This window comes from Palaemon carinicauda, chromosome 4, assembly GCF_036898095.1.
Source record: "Palaemon carinicauda isolate YSFRI2023 chromosome 4, ASM3689809v2, whole genome shotgun sequence".
Taxonomy (NCBI): Eukaryota; Metazoa; Arthropoda; class Malacostraca; order Decapoda; family Palaemonidae; genus Palaemon; species Palaemon carinicauda.
The window spans coordinates 170905455-170929014 of record NC_090728.1 but is presented as its reverse complement, the minus strand read 5'-3'; the positions used below and the strand labels follow the sequence as shown (position 1 = coordinate 170929014).

General features: G+C 42.6%; 1 long non-coding RNA gene across 1 annotated transcript; it reads right to left on the bottom strand.

The window, feature by feature from the left end:
• Positions 1–382: 382 nt before the first annotated feature.
• Positions 383–1635, bottom strand: LOC137639194 (uncharacterized). Its single transcript, XR_011044256.1, has 2 exons — positions 1586–1635; positions 383–1356 (listed from the first exon to the last, which is right to left on the bottom strand). It is a non-coding gene; the product is annotated as an uncharacterized lncRNA (long non-coding RNA).
• Positions 1636–23560: the final 21925 nt, after the last annotated feature.

The following is a 23560-nucleotide window of genomic DNA, read 5'->3' as shown; positions in this document are numbered from 1 at the left end:
GTTTTGAAGAAACATTGCTAAATTAAACTGGTTAGATTTATTTAAAATCTATACAAATAAGATATAACATTCATTTTCAACCTCTATACAATAGCTTAAAGATTAAAGCAAATAGGACAACCACGAAGTAGTAAAATTTAATTTATTTGAAGAAATATATTAAACCTTTATAGCAAAGTAAAACGTTCTAACAATTAGTAAAATTGTGAACCGAATAGATGCCAATCCAGATGAACGCTCAAGTCATCTTTCACATTCTAATGAAAAATTTAACAAAAGCCAAAATAAGCTTAAGTTTCCTTCAATGCCTAACTTGTCAGAATGTGCTGTAAAAAAAAAAATTAAATGCTGTAAAAAAAAAAAAAATATTAAAAACTCAAAATTCAGTAACCCGTTTACTCAACATGGCTGGCATTAATTTCAATCTTTTCAAAGAATTTCTACCTTTAAAAATTAACAAATTGGTTTTCGTTAAAACTTATTTCACTGAAATTCTAACCATTATAGTTTACCAAATCTTGTACAATCCGGATCTTCAAAAAAAAAAAAAATCCATTGTACACATTTATCCAAATATTTATGGACCATCTTGGAATTTCCAGGAGCAATCAAAGTATTGAGAGATTTTCAACAGGATTTCCAGTAACAGTTTCCAACCAAACTAACCGTCATGGGTAGATTCGTCGAATTTAATCATTGAACTGCTGTATCCTAAAGTAGCGACATCCAATCTGAAAAAGTGTCAATTATCAGAGTTTTTTCCTGATTAAAGTTTGTTCCCTACATAGATCTTGAGCCTATAATAACAAAATTTTAAGTATATCAATTTCGTAAAATAATGCATACATCCATATACTTTAAACATAACTATGTTAATATAGATTAAATTTTATTATAAAAACCAAACAAGTTAAGAAAACACTTAAATTTGTGATTTAATAGGCCTCAAGCTGCAGACCCTAAATATAGTCGAAAAAGTTGATCACTCGCCGAATTAGACGAAGGGGGTTTAAAAGCAAGCCTCCCTATAGCGCACGGTAGACCTTTAAGGTCTACCGTCCGCTATAGGGAACGTCCTCCCACGATTAGGGGCGCCGCCCCTAATCGGGGAGGACTGGCTTGCTTGGGATTGCATTAATATAAAAAAAAAATTACAATACTTTCCTTTTAGTTCAGACTGAAAAATACATCACCAGATTCCAGCGTTGTGATCAATCGGCCTCTTCGCGTTTATAGCGACAAGTGGTTCTGTACGCAAAAATAATATAGGTAACACTAGCTCTGACCAAGAATATTCCCATCAAGATTATAATTTTGACACGCACAGGTAATCAGGGGACCCCAGACTTTTCTTTCCTGAAAGTGAAAGTAAAACGAGAAGTTAAGACATGGGTATCAAAAAAATTTAAAGTCAGTATACAGAAATGTTATAACCCGGTATGTTATGAAATTGGTATTTGAAGTACTTTAGGGTGTAAGGAAAATAACCTTCATGTATCTACATACTTACAATAAACATCATACAATATCAAAGTACTTAAAACTTACACAAGTGACATTCAATTTAACACAGTCCTTTACTTACCAACTACACAAACATCAAGTAATCTCGTACAGGGTTACCACAACGCCCCAACTATCCGGGGTAACATTGAGGCAGCCTGAGAAAGCGTCGCTTTACCAAGCCAAGGACTCTAAACAGAGAAAGGCAGTACTTAAACACCGCAACTCTCGCTCGCTTGGTCCACATCTTAGAACAACTTTACAGCGGCGAGAATAAAAACTATTATTACAGAATCTTCGATTTCCTTATAACTATTATGCGTTCGCTTTACCGATAGTTCATATATATATATATATATATATATATATATATATATATATATATATATATATATATATATATATATATATATATATATATATATCCCTAGATTTGTGCTTGTGGTAAGCGTTTTATTTTTTAATCTTGAAATTTACATTTCAACCGTAGTTCAGTGGATCAGATTAGTTCCTCCATAGCATGGGTGCACGTATTCTCTGATTATAGATATGTTTTACTTGTATATCGATTCTGAATGATTCTGGATTTTTTTGGCAAAATAATACATACGTAGAGATCATTCGTATCATTAACGGGTGAGAGAGAGAGAGAGAGAGAGAGAGAGAGAGAGAGAGAGAGAGAGAGAGAGAGAGAGAGAGAGAACAACCTTTGGAAGTATACGACACTATATGAGAGTGAAATTTTTCACAGAAATGTGAGAATGTCGGGCTAGCCAGGAAGTATGACGGGACCCGAGCCAAAGTTAGATTTTTCCTTCAGCTTAATTAAATAATCATAATGAATTGGAAAAACAGTAAAAATGCATAATGCATAGCACCCATTATAGAGGCATGTAATTTTTTTTTCTAACTTTTGTTAAGAAAATTTACAGTTATACTTTACTTGTATACAAATATAGATCTTTAATATATTTATTTACACTTATCACAATGTGATTGATATATCATCATTTATATGTACTATACATACATGTGTGGTGTGATTAGGGTCATTATCAAAAGGAATTGCCTGCAATTCTATTCCATCGAGTATAAAAACACAGAAACAAACAAACAATACAAAGTTAAAAGTTTGAGTTTTCCATACTTTAGAAAAAAAGTGAAACAAAAAAAAAAGATAGAATTGTTCATTGCTCCACTTGTAGTTATTTATTTCTTTATTTCCTTTCCTCATTGGGCTATTTTCCTTTATGTAACCCTTGCTTTTCCAATTAGGGTTATAACTTGACTACTACTACTACTACTACTACTACTACTAATAATAATAATAATAATAATAATAATAATAATAATAATAATCCCATTTAATTTACTACTTCCAATAAATAAGAGTTTTCCTACAGATACTGAATAGAGCAAAATCTTAACCGATAAAACAACCACATCAGAGTTTCCTGAGAATTGATACAAAATTTTATTGTCACTTGATGTGTTCCAACACATGGTTTAATCCCCTTAAAAAAAAAAGATCATATGGAAATAAATTCAGCAAAGTTAACAAAAACTGCTAGTTTAGCACCAGATATAGGCAAACCAACAAATCATGAATAAACAAAAAACTCGAATGATACTGGTATTTACATCTGACGTTGATATATAATATAAAAAGGGAGAGAGGGGACGGATGAAATTGACTGGCGTATTAAATTTAAAATAATTTGTCCTTATCGATGTATTAAGAAAAACTCCCAGAATGTTGAACTAGTAACAGCTGATATATATATATATATATATATATATATATATATATATATATTGGAAATAAACCACCTAATTCAAAACAATAATCTAGCTTCAGGTAATAATACATATGAAATTATAGTTGAGTTCAGATCTTTTGCCGTCGAAATCTCTTTGGATTATTGATAGTTTGCCATTGTGTGTGTATATATATATATATATATATATATACATATATATATATATATATATATATAACTTTTGAAAAAATATAACTCTAATTCCATTAAAAGCAAAAACTAATCTTCAGCTCCGTCCCAAGAAGCTAGAGCGATCGATACTCGATTGAAGGTAATTTCATCGAAATTCCTGCTAGTTTTCCGAACAGCAACGCATTAGTGTTCAGAACTACCTTCTGGCGGTACATCCCAGTCCTCTGATTGGCTATAACTAACTCAGCTATGTTTCTTGCTTGCTGTTGCATTTTAGCCAACAATTCCTGTTGGCACGGGCCTTTCCCTTGTTCAGCCCGTAGGTAATCTGAAAAAAAAAATCGAAAGGTTGGTTGTTAAACAAAAGGAAATTTGAAAGGTTTTTAGTTGTAGAGACAGATGTGAACAAAGGAAGGATGATGGTGGTAGTGGAAGAGGGCCATCGTGTCACGGATAGTGGTAGTTTGGAAGATTGTTAGGCCTTTGAAATGTAGAAATGTTGCAGGTGCAGTTGTCCAACACTTTACTCCCAAGGGTCCCTGCGGAATATTTTAGTAGCAGAAAAAGTTATGGAAAAATACAGGGGATGATGTGTATAGGGCCTTACAGTGAGGGGACGAGATGAATTTTGATGAGGAATTCAGAGGTTACATTACCTCGGTGTAGGTAGGTTTGAAAGCAACTGTCTGTGGATTTCTATGTTTTAAACAATTGCTTTTTCTTGTGTGGCTGCAGTTTGCATGGCGTGTTGCGAGTTGATGTCCACTTGTAGGTTACCCCTCAATTGTAGTCTCCCTACATTCTAGTAGGCAGTGCAGGAGGGCCTGTCGTGGAGTAACGTCACAGTATTCACAAGGTCTTTCATTGTTTTCTAACATCTCCCAATTTGCTTTGTGTCCCAGCATGAGTCTGTGAATGTATACAGCCTGTTCTCTAGGTGTGTGTCTATCAATGGGGGAGGCAATAGATCTGTGGCCCATTTGTACCATGTGGCAGAGGGTGAGTTATTCCCTATCCACTTGTGTAGGTCCTTGACCATATTTTCTTTAAGCTGTGGCTTTATTTTATTTTTTATTTGTTAAAGTACAGGCTGTATGTGCACCTGTACCCTGCCTATGTATCTGGTGCTTTTGGCTAGCTCATCTGCTTTCTCATTTCCTGGTATTCCTATGTGACTTGGAATTAAGTTGAGAGTCACAGGTCTGCCTCTTTCATTGTGCTGATATAAAAGTGCTTTGATATCAGCTAGTAGAGCCTTTTTTTTCTTAGCTTGTTGCAAGGCTTGCATTGAGGATCTTGAGTCAGTATGGATGAATACAGGTCCTTCTTCATTTTCAATGGAGTGTTTTAGTGCTTGTTGTATTGCAACAAGCTCTGTCCCAGCTATGATCGGTTGTTGTCTTTGTATACCATAGCTTCACACACACACACACACACACACACACACACACATCTAACGTCGTAACCAAAATAGCAAATTATTCCTTCAAATAATTTATATGATACTTATGTAACATAATACGAAGTACAGTCATGTCCTGTAATTCCTTCACTCTATAATCTTAATGAAATAATAGTATCTATTCGAATATCGAATGGTAGTCACAAATCATTCAATACCTCACTCAAACCAGCAAACAGAATTAATCAGTCATTTAGACAAGATTTAAAATTCATCCTACACCTCAAGATATCACAAACGTATTTTTCTTTATAAAACTAATTGGTTATTAGAATGTATCCCTCTGATGAAATGTGTTATCAACACATTCTATAAGGGACTGGCTTCATATATTTTGAAGATTTACATATCTAATTCCCTTAAAAACAAAAAGACAAAATTCAGGTAGGTCACTCATAGCTAGAGCGTTTAAAAAGCAATTCTATGGAAATTCGGGCAGGTTTCTTGATCAGCAACTCATAAATCCACGGAACTCTCCTTAGGCGGGATATTCCAGTTCTCTGATTGGCAGTATCTTCGCAGTTGTGATTTGTTGTTGCGTTTGTTTACAAACCCACACTAACACATCTAACATCATAGCCAGAACCCAGTTGATTATTTCTTTGAAAATTACGCATTTATTTACTTTACGCATTTGGAAAAGATCCATAATCTATTTTATACTTAATTGATAATATTTTGTGTCTGTTTTTATTAACATTGTAATTTTTAAGTATTAATTTATCTACTATAAATATATGTATTCTACCTCTACCCACTTGAATTCATCATAAAATACGATATTGTATGACGTCACACAATCACCAATCACAGCAGAAGTTGAATTCAAGGGTAGTAGGTTGGCCAGGGCACCAACCACCCGTTGAGATACTACCGCTAGAGAGTTATGAGGGTCTTTTGACTGGCCAGACAGTACTACATTGGATCCTTCCCTCTGGTTGTGGTTAATTTTTCTTTTGCCTACATATACACACTGAATAGTCTGGCCTATTCTTTACATTTTCTCCTCTGTCCTCATACACCTGACAACACAGATTACCAAACAATTCTTCTTCACTCAAGGGGTTACTGCACTTTAATTGTTCAGTGGCTACTTTCCTCTTGGTAAGGGTAGAAGAGACTCTTTAGCTATGGTAAGCAGCTCTTCTAGAAGGACACTCCAAATCAAACCATCGTTCTCTAGTCTTGGGTATTGCCATAGCCTCTGTACCATGGTCTTCCACTGCCTTGGGTTAGAGTTCTCTTGCTTGAGGGTACACTCGAGCACACTATTCTATCTTATTTCTCTTCCTCTTTCTTTTGTTGAAGTTTTTATAGTTTTTATAGGAGATATATATTTATCTTAATGTTGCTACTCTTCTTAGAATATTTTAATCTTATTTTTTCCTTTCCTCACTGGGATATTTTCCCTGTTGGAGCCCTTATAATAATAATAATAATAATAATAATAATAATAATAATAATAATAATAATAATAATAATAATAATAATAATAATAATAATAATAATGATAATAAGACACCCGATATTTCCCGCTGAGGAAACGCTCATGGTGAGAGGGTTCCTCTGACTTATGGGCTCCTGTTGGCATTGTCAAATTCACAAGTATTCATTCGTTCAACATATAATGATCATTGTATTGATAAATTGTTGCTTTGAGTTTGTTTCCATAAGATGTGCAGTGTTTAAGTTATCGTGTATCTGAAATATATACAGTATACTGTTGGTATTTCATCCCTACCCTTTGTGACGACATATTTCATAATTAACATATGATTAATATAACAAAATATGAATCAAAGTTACGTAGTTGCTTCGCTATTCACTAATTAAGCCCAATATAACAATAACAGCTCACTCTTACCAGCAAACAGAAGCAAAGACAAGCTATAAAATTCATCCTACTCTTGATTACGTCACAAAGACGTATTTTCTGAATATAAATAATGATTTATTAACCAGAATTTATCTCTAATAAAATTTGCTATTAAAACATCATATAAGGGACTGTATGTATATATATATATATATATATATATATATATATATAACAACAACAACAACAACAACAATCACAAAATAAATAAATATTCAGCTCCGTCACACGAAGTGTTTGAAAGCTATTTTTTTTGGAAATTCGGGCAGGTTTTTTAAACAGCCACTCATAAGACCACGGAACTTTCTCTTGGCGGTAAATTTCTGTCCTCTGATTGGCCAAATCTTCTTCGGCTGTGATTGGCTGTTCCCTCCAGTTACATTTGCTACATACACACACACACACACACACACACACACACACACACACATCTAACATCGTAGCCAAACACAGGCAAGTATTCCTTCGAATATGACGTATTTATTTAACCTCTATGCCCTTCAATCAGATTCATTATTTTATTTATAAATTAATAAACTACTTTTTAAAATTGATTTCAATAGAAATAATCTTAACAAAATTTGGGCAGGAAACTGAACAGCAATTCATAAACCACCGGAACTTTCTCTCTCTTGGCGGGATATTCTAGTACTTTGACTGGCTATAACTTCCTCAACTGTGATTGGTAGTTGCCCTTGCTTACTACAGCTCAACAGACGCACACACGCTTATTCATCATCGCAGCCAGAACTCGGTCAAGTATTCCTTCAAATATGACGTATTTATTCAACTCATACCTTTTAACAAGGATTATTATCTATTGATTTTATAATTTATAACTATTTTAGGTTTAATTCCATGTAAACCATAATTTTCAATGAGGATTTATTTGCAATAAGTATAGGTTTTTTTATCTATTTCCAGTAAAATTCATTCATAAAAATACGATTACATGACGTCACAACAACCACCAATCAGAGCTGAGAAAGAATCAGCCAATGAGAGACCAGATATTTCCCGCTAAAAATTCATAAGGTGAGAGGGTTCTTCTAATTTATGAGCTGCTGTTGGCGAACAATTTATTCACGCGAGTTATTTCGTTTTTTTTCACCCTAAAAAGAAAAAAAAGTTATTTTTATGGAAATTTGGGCAAGTTTTTTCAAACAGCCACTCATAAGACCATGGAACTTTCTCTTGGCGGTAAATTTATGTCCTCTGATGATGCGTTACATGACGTCACAAAACCACCAATCAGAGCTGAGAAAGAATCAGCCAATGAGAGGCCAGCTATTTGCCGCTAAAAATTCATAAGGTGAGAGGGTTCTTCTAATTTATGAGCTGCTGTTGGCGAACAAGTTAATTTACGCGAGCTATTTCGTCTTTTTTTATCCTACTGAATATATAATTTATAACGATGATATATTTAAGTAGCCTGCGAAGAATATTTTCTTATTTCTTATATCGTTTAGATATCATTCAAATTTTTATTAATTGGACTTTTCCCTTCAGTAATCGCATTTTTCTTTTCTTTTACGGGCGAGAAACGCATATATGATTTTTTATGTAGGCCTAGGTGATATGATTATTTCTATTATAGTCATTATCTATCATTTTGAATATTTTCTGCGAAAAGGTTGAGAATTCTAAGTTCACATTTAATGATTTTATAACAAAAAACTACCCGAAGTCAAAAGTCCAAACAAATGAATAGCCTACAGAAGACATTGCCTTATACGCAGAAAAAAAAATTTACATTCAGAATTTCATTTTGCCACGGCTGAAAGCAATTGAGAAAAAGGCTTCTTCTTTTCTTGTTTCCTTTACAAACTGGAATCATTTGAACTGTTAAGAAACCAAAACAGCATGAGCTAAACTGATCGTTATTCTCAATAGGCCTACTAGTAAAATTGTCAGTCTTTAACACTCAATTCCTTAACCCAGTCAAACCCAATAGGCCTACAGTGCACGCCTCCTTAACAAATTACTGATTGACAAATAGCTAGTAAAATTCACTTCCTGGGGTCGAGATAAAGTTACAAGTTTAGGCCTATTTTAGGACAATTTTTTTTCTTGAGAACGTACGATCAGACTGTACTGTATTGTCATGATAAGCTCAGTAACCCAACTTTCTCAAAGTTAAAATTTTCAAAAATTGATGCATTTGAGATTTATAGCCTAGCATTGGGGTCTGTGAGACCGTTCAGAGCCTGGGTGACCAGACATCCCGTATTTGACAGGATTGTCCCATATTGTAAGATGAGGCTGCTTGCAGCACCCAAGCTCCGCCCACATAAGTGACGTCATTGTCTACGTCACGGGCTATCTGTATTTCCTTCCGCTGTGCATGATGCAGCAGCATCAGTTGCAATGAAGATATGAAACAACGCTGACTGTCATTTCTTGATCCTGCCTAGTTTAAGATCCAACACATATCTATTACATTTGTCCTGTGAGGTATGAGAGACAGACCATATCCGAGTGATGCTTTATTCCCGAGACAGGCAGAGTACACTGACCTGTGCGGATGGCAATGTAGCACCCAGCTGGGCAGTTGACTGACCGACTGCCAACATGTGAGAAATGTGGGTCATTTGTGTTTTCTGTCATTGACATTATGATTGATATAAAAGCCACGCTTGACATATAATAATGAATCATACATAAAAATGAAGGGCAGATAATTCTTCTCCTAAATGCATAAACAATATTTACAGGGTATTTACAGAGAATATAAACAATGCTGAAAAGAGCACTACAAGTGTTGTAGGACATTGTCCTTACAACTACTCCCTCCACAAGACAATTATTAAAAGGGGGAACATCTTAATGATTCTATGAAAAGAAATACATGGGTAAAACATATATATGCATATTAGTCTCTGTAGCGAGACAGGGTTGCAGGCGACCCCTTCGTCGGAACTCTAGGACTGGAGGGCCGTTATCATCGTTACACGGCTGCAGGATGCCGCTCCAGTGGCAAGAACCAGGGTGTTTGACTGCTGGCTGTAGTTTCTTTGAACCGCATCCAGTCGGGCTTCTTGCGTCTTCTATTTGTTTGTTCTGGGGAGGCACTCATGGGCACCGCCCTTGCTGCTTGTGCACGTCGACGTCGCCTTGTATGAATAGGCTTTAATCTCTCCATGGTCAGCCAGTCTTTTGCTCCTTAAACCATGATCTTAAATGCTTTTTCTGTCCTCTCTAGCACACGATGGGGCAATTTGTAAGAATGTGAGGGGAGGGGTGACCGTCCTGTCTGACGAAGATGTAGGGGCAGGTGTCCAGCGAGGCAGGCCTGAAGTGCTTTGTCCTGTCTGCATATGTTTTATGGCAGGGCATGAATTTTCCTGCCCTTTCACAAAGCTGGGCGAGGCTGATATTTTCAGTGTCTGGATTGGAGGGGAAAAACTCGCCAGGGAGCGCCTCCCCATAGACTTTCTCTGCCGAAGAGGTGTCACCATTTGCTTTCGTGGCTATTCAATGACCGAGGACCCAGGGAAGTTGCTTGATCCAATACTCATGTATGTATTGGGCCATTAAGGCCGCCTTCAGGGACCGATGGCTTCTATCAACCATGCCGTTGGCTGCAGGGTTGTAGGCCGTAATGTTGTGCAGGTTGGTCCCCATCAGGCGGGCAAGGGATGACCACAGGTCTGAGCTGAAAATGGGTCCCCGGTTGGTCATCATGTCGTCTGGGACCCTGAAACAGCTGACCCAGCTGGAGAGAAGGGCCTGAGCGCAGGCGTCCGTCGAAGCATTGATCATGGGAGTCGCCTCCAGCCACCTCGTTGAACGGTCGTTGATTGTGAGGAGGTATCTAGTGTCGCCCGAGGGTGGTAAGGGCCCCACAATGTCAACATGGATATGTCCGAACCGTTACTTGGGTTGGGGGAAACTGCCGACTCCTGACTCAGTGTGACGGCCGACCTTGCTGGTTTGACAAGCCGTGCATGCACGTGCCCACTCCCGTGAGTCATTCCTGATCCCCAGCCACAGGAAGTTGTCGGTCATCAGCTTGGTGGTAGTCCTTGATGAGGGGGACGAAAGACAGTGGATGACGTCAAATACCAGCCTTCGTCTCAACGGTGGGATGAAAGGTCGAGGGCGGCCTGTGCTGGTATTGCAGAGCAGAGTGGGGTCATTGGGATGTAACTTGACGTCCTCCCACCGAAGGAAGGTCGAGGAGGGCCTCGCATCTGCTGTGGTGGAGTCGTCTGTTTGTTCGCGGGCGATGTCCTCGTAATCCCCCCTGATGTGGATGGAGTTGATGCTAATTCTTGACAGAGCATCGGACACCGGGTTCTTTCTTCCCGAGACGTAGCCGATAGTGCAGCTGAACACGGAGATGGCCAACAGGTGTCGTTGCAGTCGGGCTTTGTGAAAGCGTGAACCAGGTTCGTCAGAATGGTGAATGGGGTTCCCTCCAGCAAGTATTTGAAGTGCCTGACGGCGAGGTACACTGCCAGAAGCTCGCAGTCAAAAATGCTGTAGCGAGTCTCGGGTGGTTTTAACGTCCTGCTGAAGAAATCAAGTGGTTGGGACATGTTGTTGATCACCTGCTCCAGGGCGGCGCCGCATGCAACGTTACTGGCATCCAAAGTTAACCTCAGGGGGGCCCCGGGTCCTGATAGGCCAGGGTTGTGGCCTTGCAAAGGGTAATCTTTGTTTGCTCGAAGGCTTCTTGTTGGGGAGGACCCCACTGTAGCTTCTTCAGTTTCCCCTTCAGGGCGTTGAGAAGGGGGTTCATCACGCCAGTGACGTTGAGCAGTAACCTCCGGTAGTAGTTCGCCAAGCTGATGAATTCTTTTAGGGACTTCACGGAGGTCGGCCTCAGGAATTTGTTTATGGACTCCACCTTCGATGTTACGGGGCGCACGCCCCTTTTTGAGAGTTTGTGTCCCAGGAACTCCACCTTCTCAGCCCCAAACACGCATTTGTCAAAGCGTACCACGAGGCCATTCTCCTGCAATCGCCTCAGAACCATCTTCACGTGCTCCAGGTGTTCCTCACGCGTCTTGGAGAACACGAGGATGTCGTCGACGTAGATGGCGCAGAAGGGAAGGTCCCCCAAGATGCTGTTCATCAGATGCTGGAAGGTCGCCCCAGCGTTTCTCAGGCCGAACGTCGAGTAGAAGACCTAGGACCCGAAGGGGGTGATGATAGCCATCTTTGGAATGATGTCGGGGTGCACGGTGACCTGAAAATAAGAGATCCATCTTGGAGAAAATAGTGGCCCGGTGAGATCCTGCATGTTGGGCAATAGCTAGTGGTCAGGTGTCGTGGCCAGATTTAGGTGTCTATAATCGTCGCAGGGCCTCCAGCTCCGGTAGGGTTTCTTGACCATGTGCAACAGAGAGGACCATGGGTTGGTCGCGTTTTAGCAGATCCCATGCGCTCAATCTCCTAGAAGGCACGCTTGGCGTCCTGTAGCTTCTGCGGCGGGAGGCATCTGAACCTGCAGTGGGTTAGGGGCCCCATCATTGAGATATAGTGAAATATCCCATGCTTGGCAGGGACCCCTCCAATTGGCAGAGCTCGGGTTAGACGACCTCCGGGAATTCCTGCAGCAGGCGGCCATATTCATGGGGCGTGACTGAGCACACCCTGGAAAGGCTGGGCCCGCTGGAGAGATGGTGGGACCGGTAGGTCCCTGGTTGATTAGTTGTTTGTGACGCACGTCTACCAGCAGCCCGTGGTGAGCGAAGAAATCGGCGCCCGGGAAGGGCACCTTGACATCTGTGATTAAGAAAAGCCAACTGTAATTCCGGCACATGATGGATATCTTTTGTGTCCTTATCCCGTAACAGATGATGGGGCTGCCATACAAGGCAAGCAGGGTGGCCCTGTTGTCTGATGGGAGGCCGTAGTTGTCCTTTGAAGGTGGGAACGTTGACACCGTAGCACCGGCATCCACCAGGAACCTTTTTCCTGAGTTGACGTCGAGGATGTAGAAGCCCGAGTGATAGGGTCTTGCCTGCTCCACGGTTGCTTGTAGGTATGGTTGCCCACCTACTTTTTTAGATGGGCGCACAGTTGGACACACTTTCGTGCCCCTTTCCCCCAGACTCGGTGGAAGTAGCATCATCTGGGAAGGTCAGGGCCCTTATGGTAGTGGTTCTCTCGTTGTTGCTGGCGTTGCTGCTGCTGTCGGTGCGGCAGGAGCCGTGGGTGGGAGTATTGGGGTCTCGTCTGGCTCCGCCAGGTATTCTTCTGTCTCCTTCGTGACGGCGTTGACGGAGCTGGTGGTAGCGTAACTTGCAGCCTGGGCTGCCAAGTAAAATAAATGCAATAAAGGATGTAAAATTAATTTACAATAAATTATAATGTACATAGTAATGAAAGACTTCGCACTTGAATCTGAAAGAAAATTTCAAATTATTAGAAGGCACAGGTTCCATAGGAACGTCAGTCTTTTTAATAAGGAAAAAATACATCATGCTCTAGGCATGCGGCACTCATGTGACGACTATGACATTTCACCTTGTAAAGAACAGTCTATGAAAAACACTAAGTGTCCCTTAAATCACTACGTATCACATGAGGGTCAACATAGGCACCCGAAGAGTTAAAGTCCCAAGTAACTCACTGTTCTATGCAGAGTTAATTGCAGGTTTCATAACACTACCTGCGGCTACCACGAAATGTTTGACTTCATGCACTTGCTTCGCGTAGTGCTTGAAGAAAACACGCGAAGATTTCCAGCCTGTGAAACTCTTGAGGCTTTCGAAATCCATGCTCTGGAAAAAATTCAGAGACGATGCGACTTTTCTAGGATCATGACCTGCGGGTGTACTGTCAGGATCCGCTCTGCGAATGAAGTAGGTGATTTTCGCTCTTAGTTGTTTCAGTGACAGGTCGCTACCAGATGTTTCTCCTTTGAAGAGTTGGCCTCCACCAAAGTCAGAAGTTCTACGAAGATAGACCTTGAGGCTCTCTACCAGACATAGAGAGGCATCTTCCTTCAGGGAGCAGATTCTCCAAGGGCCCCATCTCTTGGTGGGTAGTTCATTTTTCGCGAGAAACGTCGGATCCGGGAAGAGGGTAAGGTCTCCTGAGTCTGTAAACAGGATGTGACCCTCGTCTCTTGATAATGCCACTATTTCGCTGACTCGGGCTGCTGAGGCAAGAGCAAAAAGAAATATAACTTTTTGAGTCAGATCCTTGAGAGGGCACGAATCGTTGTCCAAGTTGGAGGCAAAATGGAGCACCTTGTCCAGGGACCAGGAGATAGGTTTTGGTGGGGGTGCTGGGCGTAGACGAGCGCATGCCTTCGGCAGTTTATTGAAGATGTCGCTGGACAGATCAATCTGGAAGGCGTACAGTAGTGGTCTAGTCAAGGCCGATTTGCAGGTAGAAATCGTGTTGGCTGCTAAGCCCTGTCCATGAAGGTGAATGAAGAAGGGCATGCAAAAATCGATGGTGATTTCCGTAGGATTTTTTGCCTTGACGAATGAGACCCACTTTCTCCAGGATGATTCGTATTGCCGTCGTGTGGATTCGGTCTTGTATTCCTCGAGGAAGTCTAGACTTTTCTTCGAGATCCCAAACCTTTTCTTCGCGGCTAGGGAGAGAAAATCATGAGATGAAGGTCCCTGACTTTCGATGATGAAGCGAAGACAGTCGACTTCTGTACTTGATGGGAGAGAACTGGACCCGAGAGAGGGATCAGCGTGGGCTGTAGCTCCAGGACTAGGGGGTACCAATTGCTCCGGGGCCACTTGGGAGCCACTAGGGCCGCTGTCCCTTTGAAGGTTCTCAGCTTGGAGAGGACTTTCAGCAGAAGGTTGGTGGGAGGGAACAGGTAGATCCTGGACCATCTGTTCCAATCCAGTGACATGGCGCCCACTGCTTCTGCCTTGGGGTCCTCGTATGGGGCCACATAATGAGGAAGTTGATTGTTGTCGCTCGTTGCGAAGAGATCGATCTGAAGTTCTGGGACTTGGTGAGAGATGAAGGAGAAGGATCTTGCGTCTAGAGAGCATTCCGACTCTATCGGGCTTGTCCGAGATAGAGCGTCCGCGGAATCCTTGTAGGTGAACTGCAGACAGGTGCCATTTCTTCTTCTCTGCCAGGCGGAAGATTGGGAGAAGCACCTGATTTATCTGGGGCGATCTTGAGCCTTGGCGATTGAGACATCGGACTACCACCGAGTTGTCCAGGGTCAGACGAATGTGGATCGAGGGAGGTGGAGAGAGTTTCTTCAGAGTGAGAAGGACCGCCATGGCCTCCAAGATGTTGATGTGAAACGTCTTGAATAGGGGAGACCATGTTCCTTGAGCCTGTTGTTGGTGGGAGTGACCTCCCCAACCCTCCAGCGAAGCGTCCCTGTGGATGTTGAGTGATGGAGGTGGATGTTGAAGAGGGATGGACCTTTTCAGGGCCTTTGCTTCCGACCACGGCTTTAAGAGTAACCGAAGTCTGTTTGGGAGCCGTCTCTTGAGGTCTCTTCGAGCGATGGATGCAGAACGTCTCCAGACTCCCACGGCATCCTTTAGCTGTGCACGCAGCACTGGGTTTGTCACTGAGGCGAACTGTAGAGAGCCTAGAACTCGTTCCTGCTGACGTCTTGAGATCCGATTGGATTTCAGCAGTTTTTTGACAGACCCTGCTATTTCTTTCCTTTTCTTCTGGGGAATGGAAATGCGGTGTGACTGAAGATTCCACTGGATTCCTAACCATTGGAACTTCTGAGCTGGAGAGAGGCGAGATTTCTTTCTGTTTATCTTGAATCCCAGGTGTTCCAGAAACTGGGTGACTTTGTTGCAGGATCTTAGACAATCTTCGGGCGATGGAGCCCAGACCAGCCAGTCGTCGAGGTAGGCCATCACCTGGACGCCGCGGAGGGGGGAGCTGTTGAACGATGGCGTCTGCCAGCTTTGTGAAGATCCGTGGGGCCACATTGAGGCCGAAGGGCATGGCCCTGAAAGCGTAGCTTTTCCTTTGGAGTCGAAATCCTAGGTAGGATGAAGCGTGGTGGTTCATTGGAACGTGCCAGTAGGTATCCGCCAGGTCTATGGAGACCGTGTAGGAACCTTGAGGCAGAAGGGTCCTTATCTGTTGAAGAGTCAGCATCTTGAACTTGTTGTTCGCTATGAACTTGTTGAGGGGGGATAAGTCTAGAATGACTCTTGAGTTTGTCGGAGTCCTTCTTGGGGACTTTACCCTCCTTATCACCTTCTTGTTCAAGAGTTCTAGGACGTATTCTTCCAGGAGGGGGGTTGACTGTTGGAAGAATTGCTGGAAGGTTGGGGGTGGATGAGTCCAGCTCCAGCCTAGACCCTTCTTGACGATGCTGTGTGCCCAGGGATCGAAGGTCCAACGATCCTGGAATTGGCGGAGTCTTCCTCCCACCGGAAGCACTTCATTGCTTCTGGTTTCCCGAGGGTTTGCTACCTCGGCCGCTAGTTCCCTTTCCTCCTCTGCCTCTGGAGGGACGGCGAGATGCATCTCTGCCTGCACCTCTGTTTGAGCCTCTACCTTTGGGACGAAAGGTAGTTGACTGTTGCTCAAAAGCAGGGGTGAAGACCGGCAACTGTGACAAGACCGGTTGGGTGACCAATTGAAAGGTCTGCTGTGGCTGAGCTGCCACTTGGGGAGTAGCGGATACCGGAAACTGCCGTCTCTGTTGACGTTGCTGGGGTTTCGGTTTTGTGGGTGTCCTCTTAGGTTGAGGGCCGTCGTCCTGAGAGGATTTCCTTTTCTTCGACATGCCCCATTTGTGGAGAAGGTTCCTGTTCTCCGTGGCGGCCTTGTCGGTGATCTCTTTCACTAGGGAGGAGGGAAAGAGGTGCTTACCCCAGATGTTGGAGGAAATCAGCCTCCGGGGTTCGTGTCTCACTGTAGCACTTGAGAACACGAATTCACGACAGGCTCTACGAGCCTTCGTGAAGCTGTACAGATCCTTTACTACGGTCACCAAATGTGTTTTGGCGAGGACCATGTAGTAGTCAGGGACCCTAGTGTCACCGGCCATGACTTCGAGCTGTACTTGGAGGGACATAGATGCGGCGAGCCTTTCCTTCGTATCATGTTCCCGGCGAAGGAGATGGTCATTAAGTTTTGGGAGGTCCTCGTTAAACTGACGACCAGCGATGTCAGGTTCTAGTTTTCCCACTACAAATGTTGACTGGACGTCTTTCCAGTGTCTAACATCAGGGGGAGTAGTCAGGGAGAAGGGTCTGCACTCCTCCAGTGCAGGGCAAGGTTTTCCTTCTTCCACTGCCTTATGCACCGCAGTGAAGGCCTTTTCCAAAAAGGGGAAGGTCGCATCGTCTGGTGCGACGTAGGTCGGGTGCTTCTTGCTAAGCGCCGGTAGTTTTGAGCAGGTGAAGCCTCTACTTTTCACTGTATTGGCCAACATAGCCTGGGCCTTCGGGAGATCGAACACTATAACCTCCTTTGGTTCGGTCTCTTCTTTAGAGGCAGGTTCAGATCTAAGTCGGACGTAACAGTCCGGGTAAGCCTCAAAGTTTGGGAAGAATTCCACTTCTTCCAGCGCGATCGAGCCTACCTTTTTGCTTATGAAGATCTTGCCCCTAGTGATCGGCATGTGCTCGGCATACCTCCAGGGGTTAGTATCCGAGCATGCAGGGAGGTCCTTAACCGAAATCCTTTTCGGCTGCTTCGAACTTCCCATGTTGGACCTGAAGAACTCATGCGTCTCGCGGAGTTTCTTATCCATGAGAGCCTCAAGCATCTTGAAGATCTCCTGGGTGTTGGATGGGGTAGGATCCGGGGTAGCGGATGTAGAAGGAAGCGATACATACGTCAGTGTAGGAGTTGGTGTGGGGGTGGGTGTTGGAGCGACCTCCTGCTCCGACTCAGGGTATTCCACCTGATCTTCCTCATAGTCCAGTTCGTCGCCCATGAGGTTCCTCTCCGTGTTCTCCGACACTTCCGACATACGTTCCACGTTGTCGGAATCCAAACGGCACTCATGCATGGACTGAGCCATGACCACATCCGGTTCCACCACTATCTGGACGGTGGGAATCTGATCTTTAGGGACCACTGAGTCTGGTGATGCTTTCGGGAAAAGCAAGGCCCTCAGATCTTCAGTGGCGAGATACGGTCCGGTGGCGTTCTTCTGGAAGCCACGCACCCACTTGCGTAGCTTCTCTCGAGCAGCGTCCCTTACCTCCGCTGAAGGAGGATCGTTGAACGCCTCGACCAGACGGTCCTTGCAGACTGTACAGTGCTGCGGGTCCCAAAATTTCAAGTCGCCTTTCTTGGCGGTGCAGGGGGCGTGGGTCCGACACGCCGTGTGCTCGTAGAAGTGCGGGCGCTTCACTCCACAGAAGTTGTGGTCACATTTCACGTACTCCTCCTGTAAAAGAAAGAGAACATGAGTATACGGAAGTCATAGGAGTGATTTATATTACTCTAAAGTTAATTGTAAGTAGTTAACTTTCAACTTAACATAAATTAAGTTACTGTATAACATTGTAATGTTAGAGAGTGGAGCGGGAAATGAAGTAGATAGACACATACTTGTGCATCCCGCCCAGCTGGTTACCATAACCTTATCAGTAGGCAATATCGTTTGTGACCGAGGACACAAGGCAGAAATCTTCATGGATCGCCAAGGAAGGCAGAAGATAATTCTAGCAGAAATTGCCTGATATGTATATCAAGGACTGAGACCACTCAGACCATTATATTAAAATAGGGGGTAGTCGAAGACCCCCTATGACACGGGTTCCGGCAACCAGCTGCGCTAAGATACACACAGCATGCTGGAAATTTGTGATATGCAAGAAGACAGCACGGCTGTTAATAGAACTGTAAGACAATACCTATTCATTGGGGTAGCCAAGCTATCTGGTTGCAGTGTAGGGCTATCAGCATGTAGATGATAGCTGGGAGAAGGGGTGCAAGTCTCTTGGCCCCTCCAGAGGGCGCCAGCAGACCGGGAGCACGCCGGAGGCCGCTCCAGCAGAGTTTATGGCATTAGGGAAGACACAGGGAATTCAGGTGTAATGCCAGCATGGCGGCCGCCGGCACGCCGGCAGGAGGCGGGAGCTCCGGCTGCCGGCTTGGTGACTAGTTCATAGGATAAGGAAGGGAGTTATGGTATACCCAGACCGCCGGCAATCAATGCCGGCACGCCGGAGGCCAGCCCGAAGGACGGACAACCGAATCTAGGTAGTGTAAGGGTGGGCCATCGGCTATACATCGACGGAAGGCGGCAGCCCTCCGGCACGCGGAGGGCTGTCGACTAGGGAGGGTATCTGAGGAATGTGTCACCAAGGGAGGGCGGTATCGCCGGCGGTAGAGGCGGCAAGGGACCGGCACCAGGACAGGAAGAGAGACAGAAGGAGGGATGGAGGGGTAAGAATACGAACCCCTATAGCATCCCACCTGAGAGAGTGTACCCATGATAGGGGTGAGCCCTATCACCCAATGGCAGGGGGCCGGCAGTCGGCCGGGTGCCAGAGGAACCCAAGGGAGGGTTAGGGTACACTCAAGAGGGGGGGAACCCCTGAGGACAGATCGCTTCCAGTGGCTAACCCCATAGGACGCTATGAAGGGTATATGTACCAGAGCAGCTTGCCCACAGGAGCTCAAGATAGCCCTATCACTCCACCCTAAGGAGGAGTTGTAGGACTAGGGACAGATGTGTATAGGCTAGGCCATACCAAGTGATAGGTGGGGAGGGGGGAGAAGAGGGGTCTTCCAAAGGGGAGGCTCTGTACAAGAACGGCCACCAAGGAAGGGAGGACGCTCCCTAGCCTAGAGTAGGTAACCTGCATGAGAACGGTGCATGGGTACCGTTTCAAGCTAATAGTACAGAACTAGCCCCCACCGAGGCCTAACCTAGAGAAGGGATGTTAAACCCCAAGCTAGGTAGGCTGGAAGACATATCGCATGTTGCAATGAAGGTCAGGTAACCTAACCTCAGCAACCGAGGAAGGACAGGCCGTTCCTCTTTCTCGGACACAACCCTAAGGGGGGATCATTCCCTTAGGGAGGACAGAGAAGCGATAAATACTCTGATACGGACTTGATCCCCTTACGTGGTAGGGGGAGCAAGGCCACACAGAGGGAATGCCCTAAGGCAGGGGGTGAAGGAAGCATATAGGTGTCCTATATTTAGGTTAGGTTAGAAAGGCACACTATCAAACCGATCCCCTATATGGTCCCTGAAGGCGAAAAACACTTGCATCACAGTAAACAGTATCATAAATAATGCCACTATCTTCATAACTTAACCTAGGATCACTGGAATATATCATGCATGAACACTGGTGCTAGGCAATCTGGCCTAGGGGCTAAGCTAGCAATCTAGTATGGGGTCAGGCGATGACCGAATAAAAGAGCGTCAAAACACGATATATAAAGTTCCTAGCTATGAAGACTAAATAACTAACAATATCAATTAGTTAAGAGGCCGGATAAAGCTGTTCAGGCTAACTAAATAAGGCATGCAGGGGAACAGCGACGCCATAAAATGGCGAGACCGGTAGTAGCATAGCTCCGCCAAAAAACATTAAATATCTCGAAAAGTATAAGTTACTTTACGGTCAGAGCTTACTTAAACAATACTGGGACCTGGTACTCAACTTTCCAGAAGAAGGCGAGGCTGAAGGTAGCGACATCACGAAGATGCAAGCCGATGAAAAAGCACAAGGGAAAATACGTCTTAGCTCGGCAAGCTACTAAAAGAAGGATGAGGACGGACGTGACGTCATTTAGCAATGGCGCCCGTTTGTTTACGTTTCGAGTACCAAAAGTAGCCACGGACGAGTATAGCTGTGGAACGGCTCCCCAGCTATTCTCCGCCCCTCCATATCGAAGTGTTAACTCTATATGGGGTGCAGATAGCTATGTGGCGCGTTAATACATGCGTCCCCTGTTGATATACGATGTCTTAAAGGGAAACCTTTAGGATACTCGCTCCAGAAGTTAGAATTCTGTGATAACCTGTGGTTAAATTCTCTGGGAATATCTTAGTAGTTAATATACCCAAGGAAGCTACCAATAAGGAACCTTCCATCAGGACGCCATGGCTTGAGCCCAAAAAGATAAATTTATGAGCACCAATCTTGAGATTGGATCTGTAAGGTGTAGTTCTCCCCCATTATCCTTTCACTAGGGGGAGGATAGTGGAATGTATACAGTACCTATACTTTGGCTAGCATGTGCCAGCTATTTATTCCCAAACTGCATCTCCCTTTCGGGGGAGTTTCCTTCATCAACCAAGTACTGACCAGGCCCTTTCAACCTACCTATCACGTGATATTATGGGCTAATAGGAGGTTGCATGAGTCATCTCCACTGTACAGGACCAATGAGATGGCATTTCCAGGTTAGATACCCAACCAACCAATTCTGGTCAAAGGGGACTTCCTCAACCAAGTACTGGCCAGGCCCTTTCAACTTACCCATTGCTACTATGGGCTAATTGGAGGTTGCTGGAATCTTCTCCACATTACGGGACCAATGAGATGGCATTTCCAGGTTAGATAACCAGCCAACCTATTCTGGTTAAAGGGGACTTCCTACCCACGAAAGAGTGAGACTCCTTATTTTAAAGGGCAAAATGTTTGTATATGCATAGGAACAAACGCCTACATACAGGCAAGTTCAGAAGTATTGTACACAGAAAAACTTTTAGGCAAATAAAACAGTTTATAAGTATAGAAACAGCATTTATTTTTTCATTTATCATTATATATATATATATATATTTATAGATATATATATATAGGTATGTATATATATACAGATTATATACACTTTACTAATTTGTACACATTTTAAAAATAGGCTATTTACACCCCTTACTGCAGCTACACATTCCACCCGGTGGGACATATTATCATACGGACACATTTGATATACCAATGTCAGTGGAACACTAACACTTTCAGACAAACAGTTAAATACCGTAACGTTAAGCAGCCTTCACCCACTGGCCCTAGATAATCTGAATATGGACTGGCATTATGAAGACTCAACAATAAAATGGTTCTGTATATGTTTTTGGAAGAAAAAGAATTTGGCACCAACCACAAAAACTGTTTGGTGTACTTACAGGCTATTAACATTCAGGGCATAATATCCTACATGAGAAAAACCATACTATTATAATCTTTGGAAAATTTATATGGAAACAAAGGGCCAAGGAAAAATAAAAGAAAAAAATGACAGAAATTTCCTCAACAGTGCAACATAAGAAGCAAGCAAAAAGGGCTAAATTCTGTCACATCTTTCAAAATATTTTTTCATCTCAACCAATGCCGAGATACAGGCAAACAAATCTTAGAAGATTAGTAACAGTGTATAAGGTTTATAAGACTGATAACCTTTAGAGTAAATTAGTGATAAAGATAAATTTAGTTTGGGGAATAAACGTGGATTTTCATTGCAAAAGTCTTCAATTATCAAGAGATATCAACACAAACTTGATATTGCATTACTTTTAAAGATAATACATCTTTTACAATAGTGTTTCATAACTTGTGGAGTCAGTGTACTCCAGAATTACTGATTGTCTTTAATATGAATAAATCAAAATTACGTATTAATGCCTCACTTTTTCTTTGTTTTTAAAATTAATGTGGGGTAATGCTTGTGGCATAAAAAGTTTGTTATTACAGTTTTAGGGAAACAAAAACCCAAAATCACATCTATTAACCTATCAACGTACATTGGTACAACAGTGGGGCAGACTTTAACTCAGGATGTGGCGTCTCGGTGATCCAGAAAAGGAGCAGAGCACTGTAAAGTACTGTAATTGTCTTATATACTCAATTTTGGTATACCATATCAAATTTTACATACAGTATAAGGAATAGTTTTCTGTCCTTATCCAGATCAACAAGGGATTACAAGAAATGTGTTTTATGGAGGTGAAAATGTAGGGAAACTTGACTTTTCATGAACTCAAAGAGTTCATTGCCTAAGGAATCTATTTACATTACCTGTGTATATATTCAAACTACAGTATGCTTCTAGGCTAGGTGTTGCTTATAAAGAAAAGGGTACAATATAAAGAATAAAAATCACCTTGGACGATGAAAAACACTCACAATTTTTGTTCTTTGCCAATTAAAAAATTCCCTTTGATTAAATCTTTAAATGTAAGGTTATAATATAAAGAAATAAATTCTATTCAACCGGCTTTAGGGCTAAACACCACAGGTAACAAGTATGGCGGACCAATAACCTGCCAAGAGTAGAGATTACTGTAATGAACCATTTTCAAAAGAAAATAAGTGCTGTGGAGTATTACATTTGAACCCAATCATTTACCTTTTTCATTATGCTTTAGTAGTTGTCTAGAAATTTCCCTACAAACCAAATTACTGTACATTTAACATACAACTTTCACACTACCATCAGTGCAACTAACCCATAATAAACCTTCTAACTTGGCCTTGCATCACCTCATTAGTTTTCCTTCTCACCTATACCATATCAAGAGATATGATAAAAATTTTACATCAAACCTAATGAAGGAAACTTGAAACTTATATTCTATATTTTCCTACATACAGAGAACAATAATGTAAGCTACCTCATATTTAGGGTAATTTTGTGAAATTATCAGCTACAAGAAAATACAATCTTTATAAGAAGGCTAAATTCTTATCGTTTCACGTATTTTCACAGCCGTCTTGGCCTCCTTCTGAACTGGATTATTCCAAGTGTACAAAACTAGAACATGCTCTTAATAAGGAAATCTTTACACTAAGGAGTAATCATTTACAAATAAAAGCTGGTTCTATAACCATCAACAATTTCTGTGTTGAGGCCTATGAGAAT